The sequence below is a fragment of the Heterodontus francisci genome, chromosome 5 (genome assembly GCF_036365525.1).
Source record: "Heterodontus francisci isolate sHetFra1 chromosome 5, sHetFra1.hap1, whole genome shotgun sequence".
Taxonomy (NCBI): domain Eukaryota; kingdom Metazoa; phylum Chordata; class Chondrichthyes; order Heterodontiformes; family Heterodontidae; genus Heterodontus; species Heterodontus francisci.
Window position 1 is genome coordinate 12,696,674 of NC_090375.1, and position 23,100 is coordinate 12,719,773.

General features: G+C 45.6%; 1 protein-coding gene across 2 annotated transcripts in view; it reads right to left on the reverse strand.

Moving 5' to 3' along the window:
- The window catches only part of LOC137369736 (carbohydrate sulfotransferase 9-like), a 165,387-nt gene extending 152,369 nt beyond the window's left edge, over positions 1-13,018 (reverse strand). For both annotated transcript variants that reach the window (XM_068031126.1, XM_068031125.1), the window contains exon 1: positions 12,887-13,018. The gene's annotated coding sequence lies outside the window, so the exon portion shown is untranslated. The remainder of the gene's footprint in view (positions 1-12,886) is intronic.
- Positions 13,019-23,100: the final 10,082 nt, after the last annotated feature.

Below are 23,100 nucleotides of genomic sequence, written 5' to 3' on the forward strand. Positions count from 1 at the left end.
GGTCATTATTCTGTTGCTGCTTGTGGGAGCTTGCTGTGCGCAAATTGGCTGCCACCTTTCCTACATTACAACAGTGAGCACACTTCAAAAAGTACTTCACACGGCGAGTGGCAATGACCTGGAACTCGCTGCCCACGAGGATGGTGGAATCAGAGATGATCAATGATTTCAAAAGGAAATTGGATGGGCATTTGCAGGGCTATGGGGATAGAGCAGGGGAACAGGATTAACTGGATTGCTTGACATCGCCTTTGTCTATGGCCTGAATGGCCTCCTTCTTTGCTGTAATGTCTCCATGAATTGCTTGTAAAGCGCTTTGGGACGTCCTGAGATCATAGCAGGCGCTATATAAATATAAGTCTTTCTTTGTAATCGGTGCAATAAAATTCGGACACAAAATGGTCCTTAGCCCTCAAAGAGTTAAACTGAAATTTTGTTAGCATTTTGAGAACGTCTTGAGTTCCCCCCCCAAAAAAAATCAGGGAACTGAGGTTCCACCTCCAGAACTGTCATTCTGTAAAAGCCAATGTTTACACAAGCACTGTCAGCTGGACAGGATCCTTTTAGGGAAATGGATCAATGATTAATGTAGGGTAACAGAGTAGAACTGATTGAAGTGCAGCAGTAACAGAAACTGACAGTCGGCAGTCTTAGAGAATACAGATAGATTTGCCACAAGTGCAATGGATAGTGTCCAATCATTGTTCCCAGTAAGTGATGCTTACACATGATAGGAATTGACCTCAATTTTAACCAGTTCTCTACATTCCCCTACCCCAAGACATTTTTTGAAGATATAAGCAAACAGAATAATATCTTAAAAAAGAAAGACTTGCATTTATATCGCACTTTTCATGACCACGAGAGGTCTCAAATTCCTTACACAAAGTCAAACGTAGAATGAAGCTAGATTTCTTTGGAATGTGCTGCCTGAAAGGGTGTTGGAAGCAGATTTGATCGTAACGTTCATAAAGGAATTGGATAAATACTTGAAGGGGAAAAATTTGCAGGTCTGTGAGGGAAAATGCAGGGAAGTGTGACCAGGGATAGGCACTGACATGTTGCACCACGGACATTTGACAGAATTATTGACTCAGCCATGGGCAATTAATCTGTATATTCATTTTATTTAGAGGTACAGCACTGAAACAGGCCCTTCGGCCCACCGAGTCTGTGCTGACCAACAACCACCCATTTATACTAAGCCTACAGTAATCCCATATTCCCCACCACCTACCTACACTAGGGGCAATTTACAACAGCCAATTTACCTATCACCTGTAAGTCTTTGGCTGTGGGAGGAAACCGGAGCACCCGGCGAAAACCCACACAGTCACAGGGAGAACTTGCAAACTCCGCACAGGCAGTACCCAGAATCGAACCCGGGTCCCTGGAGCTGTGAAGCTGCGGTGCTAACCACTGCGCCACTGTGCCACCCACAAAGTGGTGTGTAAGGTGTATAGCCAACTTAATGCCATCAAAACAGAGTCTGATTTAAAACACATTTCTCCCTATTTAGTGAGATACCTGGCATTGTTTTTGCTTGCACAAGTATTCAATGTCTGCCCGCACACTTGATGTAGCGATGTGTGTTCTATGATCACCTTTAAGAGTAATGTCCCGTTAAGATCTTAGTATGCTAATGAGCTATGTACCAGTACCATGTGACTCGGAGACATATAACTGTAACACCAAGAGGCAAGTCCTGTAAATAGTTAGCTCTGCACTGTATATACTTGTTAGCTGTTTAATAAACCGGTTTTGAGATCTTCAACAACCTGGACTTCACACATCTCATTTACGTTGCATCAGACAACATAAAAAAAGCTTCTCATTACATGGTGGCAGTGGTGGTGAGAAGACAAAATCCAAGATTAGTTTTTAGTTTTGGTGGCAGCAGCTTTGACAGTAGCTGAGGTGCGGAGCGAACTTGCAGCTGGGAAGTCAATTTCAGAGTAAGTTAAAAGTTAATTCCCTTTTGTTTTCGGAGGACCAGGGGACTGCTGGGTAAGTAAAAACTATATATTTGGGTGGTGGCTGTACCTGAGACACCCACCCACCCTCCTCCTCTAACCAAAAAAAAGGACTCTGTTGTGTTGATAAGGTAAGCTTTTTATTTAAGAAGTTCTGTCCGTTGGATTGCTAACCTAACAAGTTTTGACTTTTTGTTTTTGGTTTTTCAGTAGATTTGTTGGGAATTTAGAATAGAGGGAATGGAAGTTAAGGCAGTTGTATGTTCCTCCTGCAGAATGTGGGAGGTAAGGGTCGCCAAGAGTGTCCCTGCTGACTGCATCTGCGGGAAGTGCACCCAACTCCAGCTCCTCGAGAACCGCGTTAGGGAACTGAAGCTGGAGCTGGATGAACTTCGGATCATTCGGGAGGCGGAGGGGGTTATTGAGAGGAGTTATGGGGAGGTAGTCACACCTCAGGTAAAAGAAGCAGGTAGATGGGTTACCGTCAGGGGAAGGAGAGGGAACCAGCAGGCAGTGCAGGGATCCCCTGTGGCTGTTTCCCTCAACAACAGGTATACCGTTTTGGATACTGTTGCGGGGGACGACTTACCAGGGGTAAGCAATGGGGTACAGGTCTCTGGCACAGAGTCTGTCCCTGTTTCTCAGAAGGGAAGGGAGAAGAGGAGCAGAACATTAGTCATTGGGGACTCCATAGTTAGGGGAACAGATAGGAGGTTCTGTGGGAACGAGAGAGACTCACGGTTGGTGTGTTGCCTCCCAGGTGCCAGGGTTCGTGATGTCTCGGATCGTGTTTTTGGGATCCTTAGGGCGGAGGGGGAGCAGCCCCAAGTCGTGGTCCACATAGGCACCAACGACATAGGTAGGAAGAGAGATGGGGATTTAAGACAGAAATTCAGGGAGCTAGGGTGGAAGCTTAGAGCGAGAACAAACAGAGTTGTTATCTTTGGGTTGTTGCCCGTGCCATGTGATAGCGAAGCGAGGAATAGGGAGAGAGAGGAGTTGAACACGTGGCTGCAGGGATGGTGCAGGAGGGAGGGTTTTGGTTTCCTGGATAATTGGGGCTCTTTCTGGGGTAGGTGGGACCTCTACAAACAGGATGGTCTTCACCTGAACCAGAGGGGTACCAATATCCTGGGGGGGGGGAGATTTGCTAGTGCTCTTCGGGGGGGGTTTAAAATAATTCAGAAGGGGAATGGGAACCTAAATTGTAGTGCCAGTGTACAGGATGTTGAGAGTAGTGAGGTCAGGGATAAGGTTACAAGGACGCAAGAGGGCACTGGCAAGCAAGAACCTGGTTTAAAGTGTGTCTACTTCAACGCCAGGAGCATCCGGAATAAGGTGGGTGAGCTTGCAGCATGGGTTGGTACCTGGGATCTCGATGTAGTGGCCATTTCGGAGACATGGAGAGAGCAGGGGCAGGAATGGATGTTGCAGGTTCCGGGATTTAGATGTTTCAGTAAGAACAGAGAAGATGGTAAAAGAGGGGGGGGTGTGGCATTGTTAATCAAGGAGAGTATTACAGCGACAGAAAGGACATTTGAGGACTCGTCTACTGAGGTAGTATGGGCCGAGGTTAGAAACAGGAGAGGTGAGGTCACCCTGTTGGGAGTCTTTTATAGACCTCCGAATAGTTCCAGAGATGTAGAGGAAAGGATAGCGAAGATGATTCTCGACAGGGGCGAGAGTAACAGGGTAGTTGTTATGGGGGACTTTAACTTTCCAAATATTGACTGGAAATACTATAGTTCGAGTACTTTAGATGGGTCAGTTTTTGTCCAGTGTGTGCAGGAGGGTTTTCTGACACAGTATGTAGACAGGCCAACCAGGGGCGATGCCACATTGGATTTGGTACTGGGTAATGAACCCGGCCAGGTGTTAGATTTAGATGTAGGTGAGCACTTTGGTGATAGTGATCACAATTCGGTTAGGTTTACCTTAGCGAAGGGCAGGGACAGGTATATACCGCAGGGCAAGAATTATAGCTGGGGGAAAGGAAATTATGATGCGATTAGGCAAGATTTAGGATGCGTAGGATGGGGAAGGAAACTGCAGGGGATGGGAACAATCGAAATGTGGAGCTTATTCAAGGAGCAGCTACTGCGTGTCCTTGATAAATATGTACCTGTCAGGCAGGGAGGAAGTTGTCGAGCGAGGGAGCCGTGGTTTACTAAAGAAGTTGAAGCGCTTGTCAAGAGGAAGAAGAAGGCTTATGTTAGGATGAGACATGAAGGCTCAGTTAGGGCGCTTGAGAGTTACAAGCTAGCCAGGAAGGATCTAAAGGGAGAGCTAAGAAGAGCAAGGAGAGGACACGAGAAGTCATTGGCGGATAGGATCAGGGAAAACCCTAATGTTTTCTATAGGTATATCAGGAATAAAAGAATGACTAGAGTTAGATTAGGGCCAATCAAGGATAGTATTGGGAAGTGTGTGTGGAATCAGAGGAGATAGGGGAAGCGTTAAATGAATATTTTTCGTCAGTATTTACAGTAGAGAAAGAAAATGTTGTCGAGGAGAATACTGAGATACAGACTACTAGGCTAGATGGGATTGAGGTTCACAAGGAGGAGGTGTTAGCAATTTTGGAAAGTGTGAAAATAGATAAGTCCCCTGGGCCAGTTGGGATTTATCCTAGGATTCTCTGGGAAGCTAGGGAGGAGATTGCAGAGCCTTTGTCCTTGATCTTTATGTCGTCATTGTCGACAGGAATAGTGCCGGAAGACTGGAGGATAGCAAATGTTGTCCCCTTGTTCAAGAAGGGGAGTAGAGACAGCCCTGGTAATTATAGACCTGTGAGCCTTACTTCGGTTGTGGGTAAAATGTTGGAAAAGGTTATAAGAGACAGGATTTATAATCATCTTGAAAAGAATAAGTTCATTAGCGATAGTCAGCACGGTTTTGTGAAGGGTAGGTCGTGCCTCACAAACCTTATTGAATTTTTCGAGAAGGTGACCAAACAGGTGGATGAGGGTAAAGCAGTGGATGTGGTGTATGTGGATTTCAGTAAGGCATTTGATAAGGTTCCCCACGGTAGGCTATTACAGAAAATACAGAAGTATGGGATTGAAGGTGATTTAGAGCTTTGGATCAGAAATTGGCTAGCTGAAAGAAGACAGAGGGTGGTGGTTGATGGCAAATGTTCATCCTGGAGTTTAGTTACTAGTGGTGTACCGCAAGGATCTGTTTTGGGGCCACTGCTGTTTGTCATTTTTATAAATGACCTGGATGAGGGTGTAGAAGGGTGGGTTAGTAAATTTGCGGATGACACTAAGGTCGGTGGAGTTGTGGATAGTGCCGAAGGATGTTGTAGGGTACAGAGGGACATAGATAGGCTGCAGAGCTGGGCTGAGAGATGGCAAATGGAGTTTAATGCGGAAAAGTGTGAGGTGATTCACTTTGGAAGGAGTAACAGGAATGCAGAGTACTGGGCTAATGGGAAGATTCTTGGTAGTGTAGATGAACAGAGAGATCTTGGTGTCCAGGTACATAAATCCCTGAAGGTTGCTACCCAGGTTAATAGGGCTGTTAAGAAGGCATATGGTGTGTTAGCTTTTATTAGTAGGGGGATCGAGTTTCGGAGCCACGAGGTCATGCTGCAGCTGTACAAAACTCTGGTGAGACCGCACCTGGAGTATTGCGTGCAGTTCTGGTCACCGCATTATAGGAAGGATGTGGAAGCTTTGGAAAGGGTGCAGAGGAGATTTACTAGGATGTTGCCTGGTATGGAGGGAAGGTCTTATGAGGAAAGGCTGAGGGACTTGAGGTTGATTTCGTTGGAGAGAAGGAGGAGGAGAGGTGACTTAATAGAGACATATAAGATAATCAGAGGGTTAGATAGGGTGGATAGTGAGAGTCTTTTTCCTCGGATGGTGATGGCAAACACGAGGGGACATAGCTTTAAGTTGAGGGGTGATAGATATAGGACAGATGTCAGAGGTAGTTTCTTTACTCAGAGAGTAGTAGGGGCGTGGAACGCCCTGCCTGCAACAGTAGTAGACTCGCCAACTTTAAGGGCATTTAAGTGGTCATTGGATAGACATATGGATGAAAATGGAATAGTGATGGTCAGATGGTTTCACAGGTCGGCGCAACATCGAGGGCTGAAGGGCCTGTACTGCGCTGTAATATTCTAATATTCTAATTCTTTGAAAAAAAGATTGAAGAGGATTCAGATTGAAAAGAAGTGCCAAACAGCTTTCGAGAGGCTGAAAGCCATCTTAACCAATGAACCAGTGTTGGCAGCTCCAAACTTTAACAAACCATTTAAAGTGACAGTGGATGTTCATGACCTAGGGGTAGGTGCTATCCTGCTCCAAGATGATGAGTTAGGCATTGAGAGACCAGTTGGGTATTTCTCCAAAAAAATAAACAAACATCAATGGAGGTACTCTATTATGGAGAAGGAAGCCATGGGACTGTTGCTAGCTCTCAAAAATTATGAGGATATAGAGAGATTGTAGCTTATACCGATCACAATCCTTTGAACTTTGTAGAGAAATTCAAAACCCATCATACAAGGCTTTTTCATTGAAGCCTGCTTCTGTGATCTTGCCGCCTAAAAATTATCCATATTGCAGGGAAAAACAATGTGATAGCTGACTCTTTATTGAGGGTTTAGCTCAACGTGGAACCATCCTGGATATCGAAAAAAATTAAGCCAGAGTATGGCTATGACAGTGAGACTGATGAGTGTGTGTACAGTTTCATTTTAATTTGTGACCTCATAATGAAATGCCCCTCTGGTCGCATTTCATTTCACGTGATAGGGAGGTGCTTTGTTGAATGATAATTTTCATTGCTCCACTGACTGGAGATTTGAATTCATATTTTTTTGAAGAAATTTAAAAAGAACAGATAAAAAAAGATAAATTTGCTAGCAGCTTAGGATGGCCATCTAATTTGCAACACTGTATCCTAAATTGCAAGGCCTGTGAGGAGGAGACGAAATGGCTGTTCATCCCAGCAAGAACCAAGACCCAAGAAGTTTAAGGGAACTACCTGTTCTTGTTAGCAAGAAAAGAAACACTGCTGCCCTGTTTGAATCACTGGGTTACTGTCATGTGACAAACCCCTCCCAATCTATAGTTTTAAGCTTGTGTTTCTCGACAGCAGCAAGGAGAAGCTTCTGGACTCTGACACGTGCAGACCCAAGTAGGGGCCCCTCTCTCTCTGTCTCTCTCCATTTTAGCTTACAAGTTTTGAACCCCCGCCTGTTTTGAGATCACCTTTGCATACTCGGCTACAATCAGAAACCCCATTGGAGGAAATCATCCGCATTGCTGTCTCCAGGTGAACCATCAGCTGAACCAGTCAGCTCCATCTTCAAACTAACAGCCTCAGGACCACTGAATTCAGCTAGATGCCAGCTGAATCACCAAACGCCACAGACTGTATGCCCCTTTTACCTCTGGACTCTAACTCAACCAATCTACCTTTCCCCACTCTGTAACCTATTTGTGTGTGTGTAAACCTCTAGTGTGTGTATGTGTGTGTGTGTGCATGAAAGTCGGTGCATAGTTTATTATTTTCATTAGTTTGGTTTAGTTACAATAAATTCAACCGCTTTCTTTGTTAAACTCAAGAAAACCAGTCCGATTGGTTCTTGTCATGATCATAGCAAGTAAGTAATCAAACACCCACTGAATTGGCCAGTACATCCACTTTAAGAAGGAATTAAACCTATTGTGGACCAGCAGGGAGAGGGAAGAAAGTGAAGCCTTTCGACCCCTCCTTACCTGACCATAACAGGGGAAAGTGAGGTAGAGGGGCAGAGAGGTGTAGGGAGGATATTCCAGAGCTTAGTGTCCAAACCTTCAACTCAATGACTGTTTGCCCACAAGTTTGCTGAATGTGTGAACTGGTATATGTTACAGCTAGGAAACCCTAGCTTCCAGATGCCTGAATGGACAAGCAACAGGATATATCCTTATCCAAAGACAAAGGGAAATAAACAGTGAATGGACTGCGAAGGAGCTTGATTAGAGTGGGTCAGTTCAATAGCAAATCATTGAATCATAGAAACTTACAGCACAGAAGGAGGCCATTTGGTCTGTCATATCTGTGCTGGCTCTTTGAAAGAGCAGTTACGCTTAATCCCACATCCCTGCTATTGTCCGTAATGCCTGTAAATTCCTCATGCTTGGGTACCTGCCCGACTCCCTTTTAGAATTATTTATGGAATCAGCTTCCACCATCTTTATCAGCTCAAGTGTTCCAGATCCCGACAATTCTCTGAGTGAAAAACGTTCTCCTCATCTCCCCACAAGATCTTTTGCCACTGATTTTAAATGTATGACCTCTGGTTATTGACCCTCTCACCAGAGGGAATAACATTTTGCTAATCAGGTACAGAAAGAGAAATAAAGAGAGGAAAAGTAGGATTGGAAAGATAGGGCAAAATAGAGACAAGAATGCAAAGTAAGAAAATAAAAGACTAAATTAAAATTTTAACATCTTTATAATCACCGGAATGTAAATACTGCTTGGAATCCATATGACTCCAGCACAATCGATAGGGGCCTGAGGAAACTTGGGTGCAGCTCGATAACTGTATACTGAAGCAGCCCATGTCTACATACAGCAAGACCTGGACAACATTCAGGATTGGGCTGATAAGTAGCAAGTAACATTCGTGCCAGACAATGACCGTCTCCAACAAGAGAGAATCTAATCATCTCCACTTGACATTCAACAGCATCCTGGGGGTTACCATTGACCAGCCATATAAATACTGTGGCTACAAGAGCAAGTCAGGGGCTGGGAATTCTGCAGTGAGTAACTCACTTCCTGACTCCCCAAAGCCTGTCCACCATCTACCAGTCCGGAGTGTGATGGAATACTCTCCACTTGCCTGGATGGGTGCAGCTCCAACAACATGCAAAAAGCTCGACACCATCCAGGACAAAGCAGCCTACTTGATTGGCACCCAATCCACTACCTTAAACGTTCACTCCCTCCACCACCAGCGCACAGTGGTAGCAGTGTGCACCATCTACAAGATGCACTGCAGCAACTCACCAAGACTCCTTCAACAGCACCTTCCAAACCAGCGACCTCTACCACCACCTAGAAGGACAAGGGCAGCAGATGCATGGGAACACCATCATCAGAAAGTTCCCCTCCAAGCCACACACCATCCTGACTTGGAACTATATCGCCGTTCCTTCACTGTCACTGGGTCAAAATCCTGGAATTCCTCCCTAATAGCACTGTGGGTGTTGCTACCCCACATGGACTACAGCGGTTCAAGAAGGTGGCTCACCACCACCTTCTCGAAGGCAATTAATAATAACTGCTGGCCTAGCCATCGACGCCCACATCCCATATAAGGATAACAGAAAATAAAAGCGCTGTTCATACATTATTCTGTAGCAAATGGCTTGGAGGTTGGAGGTAAGCATCAGATACTGCTTATCTCATAGAATCAAAATAATAGAATGATTACAGTATAGAAGGAGGCCATTTGGCCCATCGTGCCCATGCCAGCTTTCTGCAAGAGCAACTCAACTAGTCCCACTCCCCCACCTTCTCCCCATAGCCCTGCAACGTTTTTCTCCTCAGATAATTATCCAATACCTTTTTGAAAGCCATGATTGAATCTGCCACCACCACACTTTCAGGCAGTGCATTCCTGATCCACTCACTGCGTAAAAAATCTCTCTAATGAAGACAACAACAACCTTAACAGCTTGCATTTATATAGGACCTTTAACATAGTAAAAACATCCCAAGGCGCTTCCCAGGACCGTTATCAAACATATTTGACACTGAGCCCCATGACGGGATATTAGGACAGGTGAACAGAAGCTTGTCAAAGAGGTAAGTTTTAAGGAGTGTCTGAAAGGCGAGAGAGAGAGAGGTAGAGAGACGGATAAAAGTTTAGGGAGGGAATTCCAGAGCTTAGGACCTCGACTGCTGAAGCCACGGCCACCAGTGGTGGAAAAATGAAAATTGGGGATGTGCAAGTAGCTGGAATTGGAGGAGCGCAGTTGTCTTGGAGGGGTGTGATGCTGGAGGGGTTACAGAAATAGGGAGGAAGGAGGCCATGATTGGAAACAAGGGTGGGAATTTTAAAATTGTGGTTTTGCTGGACCGGGCGCTAATGTAGGTCAGCAGGCACAGGGAGCGATGGATGAACAGGAGTTGGTGAGAGTTAGGATAGGTGCAGCAGAGTTTTGGATGAGGTGAAGTTTACATCGGGTGGAAGGTGCGAGGTCAGTCAGGAGTGTGTTGAATTAGGTCTAGAGGTAACAAGAAAAGTGCTGCAATTGCTCCTGGAGGAGATTGAAGGGAGGTTTACAGATATTTGTAACCTATCAAAATAAAAGCTATCTTAAGAACTTCAATGCAACCTTCGAGGGTCAAGTTTAAAAAATGGGTTAATGCTGTTCATTAAAATTCCGCAGAGGGGAATGTGAAGTATTATGTTAAATATTCATCTGCTATTACCATCAACAGCACATTCTGGACTACATTAGCATCTGTCAACAAGATTTATCCGCTGTCCTAGAAATAAAAATCGTTTTACATTGCAGCTAAAATTAAATTGCACCAAAATGTGGATGGTGGGGATGAGTGGGGAGGGCTGAATACTGTGCTACCTACAGTCCTACAGTCTGCACATGGATGCACACCACTCTGGCACAGATTGTCTGGGCTCTCGTCTTGTTACAGCATGGTAACAAAGGGACCACCACCAAACATATGTAATGAAAGAACTTGCATTTATATAGAGCCTTTCACAACCTCAGGACAGCGCAAGGTGCTTTACAGCCAATGCTGTAGTTTTGAAAGGTAGACACTATTTTAATGTTGCCGAAACATGGCAGCTACTTTGCTCACAGGAAGCTCCCATAAACAGCAATGTGATAATGATCAGATCAACTATTTTGCAAAAAAACAATCATAGTTGCAGAACATAACTCATGCACAAACAAGCTAACAACAGCAACTTGTGTTTATATAAGGATGAGGGGTGACATGATAGAGGTTTATAAGATGATCAGGGGAATAGATAGGGTAGACAGTCAGAAACTTTTTCCCCGGGTGGAGCAAAGCGTTACAAGGGGTCATAAATTTAAGGTGAAGGGTGGGAGATATAAGGGGGATGTCAGGGGAAGGTTCTTTACCCAGAGAGTGGTCGAGGCATGGAATGCCTTGCCCGGGGAAGTTGTTGAGTCAGAAACTTTAGGGACTTTCAAAAGGCTTTTGGATAGGTATATGGATAAAGGAGAATGATGGGGTATAGATTAAATTGTCCTTGACAGAGGACAAAGGATCGGCACAACATCGTGGGCCGAAGGGCCTGTTCTGTGCTGTATTTTTCTATGTTCTATGTTCTATGTTCTATAGCACTTTTAAAATAGTAAAATGTCCCAAGATGCTTCACAGGAGCGATCATCATATAAAATTGACATCAAGTCACTTTTTTGATTCGTTCATGGGATATGAACGTCGCTGGCTAGGCCAGCATTTATTGCCCCTCTGTAATTGCCCTTGAGAAGGTGGTGGTGAGCTGCCTTCTTGAATTGCTGCAGTCCTTGTGGTGTAGGTACACCGAACAGTGCTGTTAGGAAGGGAGTTCCAGGATTTTGACCCAGCGACAGTGAAGGAACGGTGATATAGATTCAGGATGGTGTGTGACTTGGAGGGGAACTTGCAGATGGTGGTGTTCCAATGCATCTGCTGTTCATGTTCCTCTACACGGAGATACTAAGGAGATACTGGTACAGGTGACCAAAAGCTTGATCAAAAAGGTAGGTTTTAAGGAGCATCTTAAAGGAGGGGAGAGAGGTGAAGAGGTTTAGAGAGGGAATTCCAGAGCGCAGGGTCAGGCAACTGAAGGTGCAGCCACCAATAGTCAAACCATTAAAATTGGGCATGTTTAAAAGGCCAAAATTAGATAAGCGTAGAGATGTTGGAGGGGTTTTTTAAATTTTAGAGATACAGCACTGAAACAGGCCCTTCGGCCCACCGAGTCTGTGCCGACCAACAACCACCCATTTATACTAACCCTACAGTAATCCCATATTCCCTATCACCTCCCTACACTAGGGGCAATTTCAAAGCCAATTTACCTGTCACCTGCAAGTCTTTGGCTGTGGGAGGAAACCGGAGCACCCGGCAAAAACCCACACGGTCACAGGGAGAACTTGCAAACTCCACACAGGCAGTACCTCAGAATCGAACCTTGTCAGGTTGGAGGAGATTACAGAGACAAGGAGGGGCGAGGCCAGGGAGGGATTTGAAACAAGGATAAGAATTTTTAAATTATGGTATTGCCAGACGGGGAGTCAATGTAAGCCAGTGAGCACAGGTGCCAGACGGGGAGTCAATGTGAGTCAGTGAGCACAGGGGGTGATGGGTGAATGGGTCTTACTGCCAGTTAGGGCATGGGACGCAGAACTTTGGATGAGCTGAAGTTTACGGAATGTTTGCAGCTGAAAGCAGAAGCAGAGTTTGATACGGGGTGAAACAGAACTTCAGCAGGCCAAATCCACGAGAGGGAATATCAGATGAGGTGTATAACAGTCAGCTGATCTGCGCCCCCACTCCCTCTGTCCCCCAGTTGAAGTTGAAATCCCCTGCTCCACCGCCAGCATTGCGAGCTCATTGCGGAAAGTAGTAAGAGAGGGTAAAGGGGCCGACTTGCCAAGTGAGCATTGCTGAAGGCAATCTTGCAGAGTGACTGTAGTTAATTACGCAGTGAGAAGGGGGCCAGTTAGTCAGTGATTGCTGCTGAAAGCAGGACTGTAGAGCGATAGTGGGCGGACTGCATTACATCAATTATTAGCTGCTGGAAGCCCCTGGGAATGCTAGTCGTAGAGCCCCTGTGCTAATATAGCAGTGGGAAACAAGAGCTACCGAGTCACAAAGAGGTCAGCCATTCCAAATCAATCACTGAAGATTCCACTTACCCAAGGAGGTTCTAAAGGTGCTTTCTGCTCTGTAATGCTTCCGAGTAACCACTGAAAAGTGACAGGACTAAGATTGTTTTCCTCTGAGGCTCTTGTCCAGGCCACTCATGCACTCCGACTTGTGAGGGTTGTCTGAGCTGTCTGGCAACAGCACACGTGAGCGGACAGCTCTGCAAATACGAGCTGGAGGTCTGACATGTGGAGGAGTTCCTTGTGCTCATTTGCTTATCCCGTGCAGCTGAAACCTTTGAATAGATTGAATCTGATAGGAGGAACCCACACACTTGGAAAAAAAAATGGCATTGGTATGATAGTTTATTGAAACTATTTAGCCCTGGTCTCACAATCCAATAATTTTACAGTGGATTTAAATAAACGCACAAAAACAGAGGTTAGGGATTTTGCTTAATGCTTAAGCATGAAGCAGTCCCATCGTCGTTCCAAAGTGACATTCAATTATCGTTGGCTGGATATATAACGTCTGGAACAGGAAACTTTATTTCCAGTGGCAACACCATCAATGACTAAAGACGCTAAACTGAATATGGAACACAAAGTAAACAGGCTGGCACAGTTTTCAGACACTTATCTACTGCCAAGTATCCTTGGGAAAGGAACCTGGCTTGGCATTCTGCTCCTGTCAGCAATAGGAACAGAAAGAATCCATTCAGCCCCTCGAGTACGCTCCGCCTTGCAAGTAGATCATGGCTGATTTGCCTCTCAAACCCATCTACCTGCCTTGCCTCCTTGGCCTTCAACACCCCTGCCTAACAAAAATTTATTCATCTCAGTTTGCAAATTTTCAACTGACCCACCCCGCACCCCCCACCCCCCAGCCTCAACAGCTTTTTGTGGAGAGAGTTCCAGATTTCCACCACCCTTTGTGTGAAGTAGTGCTTCCTGGCATCACCCCTGAACGGCCCGGTTCAAATTTTAAGATTATGCTGCCCTGTTCTAGAGTCCCCGCACCAGGGGAAATGGTTTCTCTCTATCTACCATATCAACTCCTTTAATCACAAACACCTCAATTAGATCACCAGGTCACCATCGATACTGAGGGAATACAAGCCTAGTCTATGCAACCTGTCCTCATAAATAAACCTTTTAGCCCTGCTTTCATTCTGGTGAATCTGTGCTGCTTCACCTCCAAGGCTGATATACCCTGCCGGAGGTGCACAGAAATAAATACAGCACAGAATCGACCCACACAGAATCGAACCACACAGAATCTACCTACACAGAATTGACCCACACAGAATTGACCTACACAGAATCGACCCACACAGAATCTAATCACACAGAATCGACCCACACAGAATCTAATCACACAGAATCGACCTACACAGAATCGACCCACACAGAATCTAACCACACAGAATCTACCCACACAGAATCGACCCACACAGAATCTAACCACACAGAATCGACCCACACAGAATCGACCCACACAGAATCTAACCACACAGAATCTACCCACACAGAATCGCCCCACACAGAATCTAACCACACAGAATCGACCCACACAGAATCGACCCACACAGAATCGACCCACACAGAATCTAACCACACAGAATCGACCCACACAGAATCGACCAACACAGAATCGACCCACACAGAATCTACCCACACAGAATCTAACCACACAGAATCTAACCACACAGAATCGACCCACACAGAATCTAACCACACAGAATCTAACCACACAGAATCGACCTACACAGAATCGACCCACACAGAATCTAACCACACAGAATCGACCCACACAGAATCTAACCACACAGTATCGACCCACACAGAATCGACCAACACAGAATCTAACCACACAGAATCTACCCACACAGAATCGACCTACACAGAATCTAACAACACAGAATCGACCTACACAGAATCGAGCCACACAGAATCGACCCACACAGAATCGACCCACACAGAATCTAACCACACAGAATCTACCCACACAGAATCGACCCACACAGAATCTAACCACACAGAATCTAACCACACAGAATCTAACCACACAGAATCGACCCACACAGAATCTAACCACACAGAATCTAACCACACAGAATCGACCTACACAGAATCGACCCACACAGAATCTAACCACACAGAATCTAACCACACAGAATCTAACCACACAGAATCTAACCACACAGAATTGACCCACACAGAATCTAACCACACAGAATCTAACCACACAAAATCGACCAACACAGAATCTAACCACACAGAATCTAACCACACAGAATCGACCCACACAGAATCAACCAACACAGAATCTAACCACACAGAATCTAACCACACAGAATCGACCCACACAGAATCGACCAACACAGGATCTAACCACACAGAATCGACCAACACAGAATCTAACCACACAGAATCTAACCACACAGAATCGACCAACACAGAATCTAACCACACAGAATCTAACCACACAGAATCGACCCACACAGAATCGACCAACACAGAATCTAACCACACAGAATCGACCAACACAGAATCTAACCACACAGAATCTAACCACACAGAATCGACCCACACAGAATCGACCAACACAGAATCTAACCACACAGAATCGACCAACACAGAATCTAACCACACAGAATCTAACCACACAGAATCTAACCACACAGAATCTAACCACACAGAATCGACCCACACAGAATCTAACCACACAGAATCTAACCACACAGAATCTAACCACATAGAATCTAACCACACAGAATCTACCCACACAGAATCTAACCACACAGAATCTAACCACACAGAATCTAACCACATAGAATCTAACCACACAGAATCGACCAACACAGAATCTAACCACACAGAATCTAACCACACAGAATCGACCCACACAGAATCGACCAACACAGAATCTAACCACACAGAATCTAACCACACAGAATCGACCCACACAGAATCTAACCACACAGAATCGACCCACACAGAATCTAACCACACAGAATCGACCCACACAGAATCGACCCACACAGAATCGACCCACACAGAATCTAACCACACAGAATCGACCCACACAGAATCTAAATACACAGAATCGACCAACACAGAATCTAACCACACAGAATCTAACCACACAGAATCGACCCACACAGAATCGACCCACACAGAATCGACCAACACAGAATCGACCAGCACAGAATCTAACCACACAGAATCGACCCACACAGAATCGACCAGCACAGAATCTAACCACACAGAATCGACCAACACAGAATCTAACCACACAGAATCTAACCACACAGAATCGACCCACACAGAATCTAACCACACAGTATCGACCCACACAGAATCGACCAACACAGAATCTAACCACACAGAATCTACCCACACAGAATCGACCTACACAGAATCTAACAACACAGAATCGACCTACACAGAATCGAGCCACACAGAATCGACCCACACAGAATCGACCCACACAGAATCTAACCACACAGAATCTAACCACACAGAATCTAACCACACAGAATCGACCCACACAGAATCTAACCACACAGAATCGACCTACACAGAATCGACCCACACAGAATCTAACCACACAGAATCTAACCACACAGAATCTAACCACACAGAATCTAACCACACAGAATCGACCCACACAGAATCTAACCACACAGAATCTAACCACACAAAATCGACCAACACAGAATCTAACCACACAGAATCTAACCACACAGAATCGACCCACACAGAATCAACCAACACAGAATCTAACCACACAGAATCTAACCACACAGAATCGACCCACACAGAATCGACCAACACAGAATCTAACCACACAGAATCGACCAACACAGAATCTAACCACACAGAATCTAACCACACAGAATCGACCCACACAGAATCGACCAACACAGAATCTAACCACACAGAATCGACCAACACAGAATCTAACCACACAGAATCGACCAACACAGAATCTAACCACACAGAATCTAACCACACAGAATCTAACCACACAGAATCTAACCACACAGAATCGACCCACACAGAATCTAACCACACAGAATCTAACCACACAGAATCTAACCACATAGAATCTAACCACACAGAATCGACCCACACAGAATCTAACCACACAGAATCTAACCACACAGAATCTAACCACATAGAATCTAACCACACAGAATCGACCAACACAGAATCTAACCACACAGAATCTAACCACACAGAATCGACCCACACAGAATCGACCAACACAGATTCTAACCACACAGAATCTAACCACACAGAATCGACCCACACAGAATCTAACCACACAGAATCGACCCACACAGAATCTAACCACACAGAATCGACCCACACAGAATCGACCCACACAGAATCGACCCACACAGAATCTAACCACACAGAATCGACCCACACAGAATCTAAATACACAGAATCGACCAACACAGAATCTAACCACACAGAATCTAACCACACAGAATCGACCCACACAGAATCGACCCACACAGAATCGACCAACACAGAATCGACCAGCACAGAATCTAACCACACAGAATCGACCCACACAGAATCGACCAGCACAGAATCTAACCACACAGAATCGACCAACACAGAATCTAACCACACAGAATCTAACCACACAGAAACGACCCACACAGAATCGACCCACACAGAATCGACCAACACAGAATCGACCCACACAGAATCGACCAACACAGAATCTAACCAAACAGAATCTAACCACACAGAATTGACCCACACAGAATCGACCCACACAGAATCGACCAACACAGAATCTAACCACACAGAATCGACCCACACAGTATCGACCCACACAGAATCGACCAACACAGAATCGACCCACACAGAATCGACCCACACAGAATCTAACCACACAGAATCTAACCACACAGAATCGACCCACACAGAATCGACCAACACAGAATCGACCCACACAGAATCGACCCACACAGAATCGACCCACACAGAATCGACCCAAACAGAATCGACCCACACAGAATCGACCCACACAGAATCGACCCACACAGAATCGACCAACACAGAATCTAACCAAACAGAATCGACCAACACAGAATCGACCCACACAGAATCGACCAACACAGAATCGACCAACACAGAATCTAACCACACAGAATCGACCAACACAGAATCTAACCACGCAGAATCGACCAACACAGAATCGACCCACACAGAATCGACCCACACAGAATCGACCAAAACAGAATCTAACCACGCAGAATCGACCAACACAGAATCGACCCACACAGAATCGACCAACACAGAATCGACCAACACAGAATCGACCCAAACAGAATCGACCCAAACAGAATCGACCAACACAGAATCGACCAACACAGAATCGACCCAAACAGAATCGACCCAAACAGAATCGACCCACACAGAATCGACCAAGACAGAATCAACCCACAAAGAATCGACCCACACAGAATCGACCAACACAGAATCGACCAACACAGAATCTAACCACGCAGAATCGACCAACACAGAATCTAACCACACAGAATCGACCAACACAGAATCGACCAACACAGAATCGACCAACACAGAATCTAACCACACAGAATCGACCCACACAGAATCGACCCACACAGAATCGACCAACACAGAATCTAACCACACAGAATCGACCCACACAGAATCGACCCAAACAGAATCTAACCACACAGAATCGACCAACACAGAATCGACCCAAACAGAATCTAACCACACAGAATCGACCAACACAGAATCGACCAACACAGAATCGAACCACACAGAATCGACCAACACAGAATCTAACCAAACAGAATCGACCCACACAGAATCGACCCACACAGAATCTAACCAGACAGAATCGACCAACACAGAATCAACCCACACAGAATCGACCAACACAGAATCTAACCACACAGAATCGACCCACACAGAATCTAACCACACAGAATCGACCAACACAGAATCGACCCACACAGAATCGACCAACACAGAATCGACCAACACAGAATCTAACCACACAGAATCGACCAACACAGAATCGACCAACACAGAATCAAAACACACAGAATCGACCCACACAGAATCGACAAACACAGAATCGACCAACACAGAATCTAACCACACAGAATCTAACCACACAGAATCGACCAACACAGAATCGACCCACACAGAATCGACCCACACAGAATCGACCAACACAGAATCGACCAACACAGAATCTAACCACGCAGAATCGACCAACACAGAATCGACCCACACAGAATCGACCCACACAGAATCGACCAACACAGAATCGACCAACACAGAATCTAACCACACAGAATCGACCAACACAGAATCGACCAACACAGAATCGACCAACACAGAATCTAACCACACAGAATCGACCCACACAGAATCGACCCACACAGAATCGACCAACACAGAATCTAACCACACAGAATCGACCAACACAGAATCGACCCACACAGAATCGACCCACACAGAATCGACCCACACAGAATCGACCAACACAGAATCTAACCACACAGAATCGACCAACACGGAATCGACCCACACAGAATCGACCAACACAGAATCGACCAACACAGAATCAAAACACACAGAATCGACCCACACAGAATCGACAAACACAGAATCGACCAACACAGAATCTAACCACACAGAATCTAACCACACAGAATCGACCAACACAGAATCGACCCACACAGAATCGACCCACACAGAATCGACCAACACAGAATCGACCAACACAGAATCTAACCACGCAGAATCGACCAACACAGAATCGACCCACACAGAATCGACCCACACAGAATCGACCAACACAGAATCGACCAACACAGAATCTAACCACACAGAATCGACCAACACAGAATCGACCAACACAGAATCGACCAACACAGAATCTAACCACACAGAATCGACCCACACAGAATCGACCCACACAGAATCGACCAACACAGAATCTAACCACACAGAATCGACCAACACAGAATCGACCCACACAGAATCGACCCACACAGAATCGACCCACACAGAATCGACCAACACAGAATCTAACCACACAGAATCGACCAACACGGAATCGACCCACACAGAATCGACCAACACAGAATCGACCAACACAGAATCTAACCAAACAGAATCGACCCACACAGAATCAACCCACAAAGAATCGACCAACACAGAATCGACCAACACAGAATCGACCCACACAGAATCGACCAACACAGAATCGACCAACACAGAATCGAACCACACAGAATCGACCAACACAGAATCTAACCAAACAGAATCGACCCACACAGAATCGACCCACACAGAATCTAACCAGACAGAATCGACCAACACAGAATCAACCCACACAGAATCGACCAACACAGAATCTAACCACACAGAATCGACCCACACAGAATCGACCCACACAGAATCTAACCAGACAGAATCGACCCACACAGAATCGACCCACACAGAATCTAACCACACAGAATCGACCCACACAGAATCGACCCACACAGAATCTAACCAGACAGAATCGACCAACACAGAATTCAACCCACACAGAATCGACCAACACAGAATCTAACCACACAGAATCGACCAACACAGAATCTAACCACAAAGAATCGACCAACACAGAATCGACCCACACAGAATCTAACCAGACAGAATCGACCAACACAGAATCTAACCACAAAGAATCGACCCACACAGAATCGACCAACACAGAATCTAACCACACAGAATCGACCAACACAGAATCTAACCACAAAGAATCGACCCACACAGAATCGACCCACACAGAATCGACCCACACAGAATCGACCCACACAGAATCTAACCAGACAGAATCGACCAACACAGAATTAACCCACACAGAATCGACCAACACAGAATCTAACCACACAGAATCGACCAACACAGAATCGACCCACACAGAATCGACCCACACAGAATCGACCCACACAGAATCGACCAACACAGAATCGACCAACACAGAATCGACCCACACAGAATCTAACCACACAGAATCGACCCACACAGAATCGACCCACACAGAATCGACCAACACAGAATCAACCCACACAGAATCGACCAACACAGAATCTAACCACACAGAATCGACCAACACAGAATCGACCCACACAGAATCGACCCACACAGAATCGACCCACACAGAATCGACCCACACAGAATCAACCCACACAGAATCGACCAACACAGAATCGACCAACACAGAATCTAACCACACAGAATCAACCCACACAGAATCGACCAACACAGAATCTAACCACACAGAATCGACCAACACAGAATCGACCAACACAGAATCTAAACACACAGAATCAACCCACACAGAATCGACCAAGACAGAATCGACCAACACAGAATCTAACCACACAGAATCAACCCACACAGAATCGACCAACACAGAATCGACCAACACAGAATCTAACCACACAGAATCGACCCACACAGAATCGACCAACACAGAATCGACCAACACAGAATCGAACCACACAGAATCGACCAACACAGAATCTAACCAAACAGAATCGACCCACACAGAATCGACCCACACAGAATCTAACCACACAGAATCGACCAACACAGAATCTAACCAAACAGAATCGACCCACACAGAATCGACCCACACAGAATCGACCAACACAGAATCTAACCAGACAGAATCGACAAACACAGAATCAACCCACACAGAATCGACCAACACAGAATCTAACCACACAGAATCGACCCACACAGAATCGACCCACACAGAATCTAACCAGACAGAATCGACCCACACAGAATCGACCCACACAGAATCTAACCACACAGAATCGACCCACACAGAATCGACCCACACAGAATCTAACCAGACAGAATCGACCAACACAGAATCAACCCACACAGAATCGACCAACACAGAATCTAACCACAAAGAATCGACCCACACAGAATCGACCCACACAGAATCTAACCACAAAGAATCGACCCACACAGAATCGACCCACACAGAATCGACCCACACAGAATCGACCCACACAGAATCGACCCACACAGAATCTAACCAGACAGAATCGACCAACACAGAATCAACCCACACAGAATCGACCAACACAGAATCTAACCACACAGAATCGACCCACACAGAATCGACCAACACAGAATCGACCCACACAGAATCGACCCACACAGAATCGACCAACACAGAATCGACCAACACAGAATCGACCCACACAGAATCGACCCACACAGAATCGACCCACACAGAATCGACCCACACAGAATCAACCCACACAGAATCGACCAACACAGAATCTAACCACACAGAATCGACCCACACAGAATCAACCCACACAGAATCGACCAACACAGAATCTAACCACACAGAATCGACCCACACAGAATCGACCCACACAGAATCAACCCACACAGAATCGACCAACACAGAATCTAACCACACAGAATCGACCAACACAGAATCAACCCACACAGAATCGACCAACACAGAATCTAACCACACAGAATCGACCAACACAGAATCGACCCACACAGAATCGACCCACACAGAATCGACCCACACAGAATCGACCCACACAGAATCGACCCACACAGAATCCACCCACACAGAATCGACCAACACAGAATCGACCAACACAGAATCTAAACACACAGAATCGACCCACACAGAATCGACCAGCACAGAATCGACCAACACAGAATCTAACCACACAGAATCAACCCACACAGAATCGACCAACACAGAATCTAACCACACAGAATCGACCAACACAGAATCGACCCACACAGAATCGACTTACACAGAATCTACCCACACAGAATCGACCAACACAGAATCAAACCACACAGAATCGACCCACACAGAATCGACCAACACAGAATCGACCAACACAGAATCTAACCACACAGAATCGACCAACACAGAATCGACCCACACAGAATCGACCCACACAGAATCGACCAACACAGAATCGACCAACACAGAATCTAACCACACAGAATCGACCAACACAGAATCGACCCACACAGAATCGACCCACACAGAATCGACGCAAACAGAATCGACGCAAACAGAATCGACCAACACAGAATCGACCAACACAGAATCTAACCACATAGAATCTAACCACACAGAATCGACCCACACAGAATCGACGCAAACAGAATCGACCACACAGAATCGACCAACACAGAAT